Source organism: Girardinichthys multiradiatus, chromosome 9, assembly GCF_021462225.1.
Source record: "Girardinichthys multiradiatus isolate DD_20200921_A chromosome 9, DD_fGirMul_XY1, whole genome shotgun sequence".
Classification (NCBI taxonomy): Eukaryota; Metazoa; Chordata; class Actinopteri; order Cyprinodontiformes; family Goodeidae; genus Girardinichthys; species Girardinichthys multiradiatus.
Window position 1 is genome coordinate 8339928 of NC_061802.1, and position 6042 is coordinate 8345969.

Below are 6042 nucleotides of genomic sequence, written 5' to 3' on the forward strand. Positions count from 1 at the left end.
TGGGGAACTATTTTGTGAAAAGGAAAGTAGGGAGGTAAGAAATGTCAGTCTCTAAATGTGCAATGATGGTAAAGTCATAAACCGAAAGGTTTTCTGTTGTAATTGTAACAAAAGGTGGTTCTACCCACCACACTTTTCACAATTTTCTTTGTAAAAAAATGAGATTCATGTATCATTTTTCTTTCACTTCAAAATTATGTATTACTTTGTGTTGCTTCGTTACATAAAAGCCCTAGAAACTGCATTGATGTTTGTGGTAGTAACTTGACAAAATGTGTAAAGTTCAAAGGTTATTAATGGTTTTGCAAGACTCTACCCACAACGTCTATTTTGACATTGCTCCTCCACAAGGTAGGAAAATGCCATTAACAAAAACAGATCTTTACTTAAACCAGCAAAATTACAATGTGCTTCTAATTGCTATAGTATGTTGATGAGATTCTAACAACCCTTTTGGATTAAATGCTCACAAAGACAAGCTGAATAACTTCTGATTTGCTGTACATCAAAGCCTAAGGCAAAATAAGGTGATGTTACAACCTTCATGCTTGACTACACATACAGTAAACTACACTAAATGTTATACCACTGTTTTAACAACCTGTGATGAGGCTTGGGTAAGAATTCATTTACAATAAGTTTATCAGCCAAAACCACAAGCATCTAGATGATAATTAAGTTTTCGAAGCATTTGAGCTAAAATTCTTATTATTGCAGAAGACTAATTGTGCCATTTATTTTTAACAATTATATATACCCTGAGAAGTAGCACAAAATTAAAAACAAAAAGTATAAAACGGTCTAATATTTTATTTTATTTTAAGCAGAATGCAACTCTTATTTAAACTGCTGCTCAAAAATACAGAATATTGAATATTTACAGATACAGTTAATTCTAATTTGTTTTCTTTTGGCAGATTTAGCTTTAAGATAATGGCTGAATTTTATCAATATTTACCTCCTTATATTTACCTTTTGGAGCGACCCAGCCAGAATCTTGACTTAAATTTGATAGAGAATCTGTGGAGGGAACTAAACATGAGGGTGATGGCAAGAAGGTCTTCCAACCAGAATGACTTTCAGCCCATCACCAAAAATACCTTGCCAAAAGCTGTCCAGCAATTATAAGAAGGGTTTGATAGCTGTGACGCCAATAAATATTTTTCCGGTTCCTGAAAGTGATTTCGAACGGTGACGTGTGTTTCCACGTAAGCTGTCTCGCAATCACGCTGTGTAACGCCCACTGTTGATGAGTCATGCTAGGTTCCTAAAACTGGTGGAAATGCACGACGGTGCTCAACAAAACACCCAAGTTTGAATGCATGCGAAACAAACCGGTTCAAGAATGAGAATTCCTTCGGTGAAAACACACTGGAGGACAAAGTTCCAGCAGAACCCAGCTCAGTGAGCGGCCATTTGCCTAAACCAACTTAGGGTTTAAGAAGACAAAGCAGACAGAGAAAAAACACAGAGGCACTGGTCTTGGTGTATTTTCTATGTCAAGCAAATAAAGTTTACAGAGTTAAAGGCAGTCGTAGCTCGTTTAGTGTCTTCATCTAGAAGAAAGACAATGTTAAAAACAGGCAAATATGTCATCCATGTTGAGAGAATTATCTTTTTTTTTTATTATTACATAAACTTAAGCAAAAATATAGAAAACACTAAATTTGGCAGTAGTTATAAAGTAGTTAAGCTCTGAGTCTGTAGTACAATCTATGGCAGGGGTTCCCAAACCTTTGAGCCTATGACCCTAAAACAGTGCCAGAGAATGGCGACCCCCTAACACTGCATATATAATTTTATTTATAAAATATAGAGTGAAATAATTATATGTATTTTTAAATTAATGTAGTTTTTAAAAATGACAATTAATTATTTAATTTCATCTTATATTATTTATTATTTAATGGGACACTTCATGGTACATTTCTTTATTTCTTGGTACATTTATTTATTTCATGATAAATGAATTTATTTGATTTGTCCCTTTTGGCCCACCATACCCCTCAACAGTCACATCACTATGATCCTGAAAGTCATCTCCCGACCCCTGATCGATGGGATGCAGAGTATTACTTTATCATTATTTTTGCTATTGTGCTTTTATGAAGTAATACAAGTACAATACGTTTATATTAGCTTGTTAATTAGTCAGTGCATCTGCTCCATTCTTACATTAAAAGGACTTTAACCTAAATGAAGGGTAAAAATACTGGTGATTTTAAAACTAACTAACCCTAACCCTTTGCAACTTTTTAAGACCTTGACACAAGTAACCCACCCATGCCTTTACTGCTGCATAAACAGCAAAACCTCGGCCTACCATCTTTACTACATCATCCTCCACCAGAAGCTACAGCCCTTTTCTGGGCAGAGAACACAGACAGTAAACCTAGATACACCAGTCGCTGAATATTTAAAAAGGCATAGAGATGAAGCAATAAATGACAAAGTAAAGCTGGCGTGGCCAGGCATTAATAACTAATAGGTAGCACTGAGTTATAGGCTGCTGCTGTTGGAATGAAAGTGTCATTGCAAATCAGCAGTTGTGCGAGGTTATTATTATTTATGCATAATTGATGGCGGAACCACAAGGAACATGTCACACCCAACAAATCCTAACACCTTGGGAACAAGGATGATGGTGTCAACAGAAGAAAAGGTCACATGGAGGAAGAAATGGCCCTGGGCTGGGATTTACATTGTGAGGGGAGGATGTACTGTAACACAGCGTCTGTGTACAGAGGTCTTCCAATACTAAACATACAAGGTGCCTAAGATTGTCATGATAATATCCCATAATAAGAATTAATTTTATGATTTTCAAATATGAGCTAATTTATAATTTATTTATTTATTTATTTATGACTTTTATTAATCAACAGAGTCAAAATTATACACAACTCTCAAAAACATGCACCCCAACTAACGGTTTAAATTGCATAGAAACCAAAACGTTTTTCTTCTAGGCAAAATTGGTGAAGATATTTTTACATCAGCTGCTTTGATACTTTGACCCAGCTTCTAAGCATACTGGACAAATCTTCAGTAGAACTTAGGCTTGGGCTATGAGGAGAACATTCTAGAAACTTAATATTAGCCTACCTCATCCACCCCAAAGCCAGTTTAAATCTGTGTTTGATATTATTGCCCTGTTAAAACCCCCTACTCTCTAGCTGTTGCATTGAGGTGTAGTTAAAGAACTTAGAGTTATTTCTCCTTCTTCATTATTCTATCCACCCTGTGCAATTGCACCAGTATCACTGACAGTAAAACAGTCCCACAGCATAATGGTGTCATCACCATGCTTAACAGTGGGTACAATGTTCTTAGGTTGGAAACCCTCACTTTGACTTGTCCAACAACACAATTTGTCGCTGTGTGGAATCATCTCAGTCTTTGTCTTATCTGACTGTAACTATTTCTCCAGATGACATCTCACTAAGTTCATTAAATGGGCCAGCTGCAAATTTGTCCCTGATCATTTTAGCCAATTTTCTTTCTTCTAAAGGTTTTCAAACAGGAGAGTAATCTTAAATGCATTACACATTCGTGTATGTATTTTAATGTGTATGTACAATTATGACCATCTGTGGATTACAGAAAATTCAAATGTGCACACATAGTTAAAAATAAAATTTTAAAAAGCACCATTTGTCTCAGTGTTCTGGGGTTCGATTGAAAACCCCGGGCCGGTTACAACAAGCATGTCTTCCTCTTCTCTTTCTGCTCTCCCTTCTGTCCAGCTACTGATAAATAAAGGCTACAAAAATCTTTGGATAAAAATAGCATCTTGTATCTGTTATGAAACAAATCACACAAATCGTTAACAAAGACAAGAATTAATCGACTTCGTAGCAGGAAATGTGATTAGTCAGTGAGCAGTATTTCATAGTTTTGGAGAAAGAACTCTATTAAAAATTCAAAAGATAAGTCAAACGAAGAAAGCTAACTGCTCAAAGGCGAATCTTATGAGATTTTACAATTCTCTCTGAATAGGGGAACAACTTTGGATTAGTTCTGAAAAAATATCGGCAGAAGTGGGAGCTAAACCAAACTGGCAGATGTGTCAAAAACAACACGTGTTAAATTTTAACTAGCTTTTTTTTAACACATCTCTTATAAGAGGGCACGCAAAATGTATACAAAAGAAACATATGTGTTGGTTTAATTCAGTTAAAATTGTGCAATGATGATACATGTACATCTGACTTGTTATCAAGTCATTTTAAACTTTTTTTTCTCTAGTCTTTCTGTTAGTTGTAATAAATAGGACCTTGCAGTTTGACACCAAAGTATATAAGTGTGAGGTGGAAGGAAAAACATTTTTTTTGTTTGTTTTAATTTATAATTTTTGTGTACCAGGTCTGAACATTGACTGTCCCATTTTAACATGTGGATATGCTTTGACCTAAACTATTCCAAGCTGTGAGTTTAAGGATATTATCCTGGAGCCTCTAACAGGTTTTCTTCTGGGATTGCTCCATATTAAGCTTCAACAATCTTCCCATCAATTCTGAACAAATGCCCTGTCCCTGTTGAAGAAAAACTATAGCATGATGCTGCCACCACCATGTTTCTTTTTGGGGTTGTGTCTTCAGTGGTATGTGCTGTGTTTTTCCTCAGCAGATAGCATTTTGGATCTACACAAAATAATTCTACCCTAGACTCATCTGGCCAGAAAACTTCCTTTTACACATTAATGTGTCCCTGGGACTTCTCATATTTAAATAATATGCTACCCCTCCATAACGGACAGGTTTGTGGAGTTCACAACTATTAGGTTACCTCTAAATAGATTATCTTCTCTCCTCGCCATAGTTACCATGGTACTGTTGGCTGCTTTTCTGATTTATGCTCTCCTTGCCCGATTTGTTAGGTTAGGTGGATAGCCATGTCTTGACAGAATGGATTGAACAGCACTCTGTGAGAGTTTAGGATTTTTTTTTTTATAAGCTAACCGTGCTTCAAACTTCTCCACGAGTCTATCCCCAAGCCAATCAGTGTGTTCTTTGGTCTTCCTGATGGGATTTTTTTTTCATAATGTTAACTGACAAACGTCTGAGGCTTTCACATAGCAGCTGTATTTACTGAGAATAAATTAGACACAGGTGGGCTGTGTTTTCTAATTAAAAGATTTCTGAAAGCCGTTGGTCACACTGGACTTTATTTAGAAGTATCAGAGTAAAGCGTGCTGAATATAAATGAAGACATTTTAAAATTTTATTTCTAAAAAAACAAGAGCTATGTTTCCTCTTTTTACACTTCAGCCTAATGCATTACATTGTGTTGGTGGATCACATAAAATCTCAATAAAATATTTTGAAGTTTTTGGTTGTAGCATGACATAATGTGAAACGTTTAAGGGGTATGAACACTTTTGCAAGTCATTGAAGTAATGAGGGAAAATGTCTGTATTCATGTAAAACTCGAAATACTCAGTAGTTTCTTGATTTGTATAAAACTCACCAGGTTGATTTCAGTTCTATTTACATGCTTGAATTAAATTAATTCATAATTTATTTTGTTATTTAGTTTTGCATTTTAAGCAGTTGTGTCGTACATTCCTACAAGTAACATTATCAGTATACAGTTCCCTGCACATTTATCAGTTTCTAAATTCCAGCAGCCAAAAACAAAATAGCATAATGAAAAAATGCTAGCTTTTAATATATATCTCCGTCTGTTAAATGGTGTATTCCTATTGGCAGAACCTAGTACCATCGGAAACTGAAATTGAATTGCTCGTACTAAATCTGTATTCGCGCTATTTGAAATTAAATGCATTGGTTTGAAAATGAAAAAAAATGGCCCATGCGTTCACCCTACGTGGGAAATGATAGTATCAAATTGTACATCCTACATGGTTAAAATAACATGCTGAAACCATTATTAGAAAAGTCTTAGACTTTAACACCACCTTCCAGCTTTTCCACCACAAACATCTGAAAAAGCCACACAATTAACATATTCTTACTTCAATACTTAAGCGACAAATGCATCTACAAGTGATAAATCCAGTTTTACTGAACGCCTCATCAT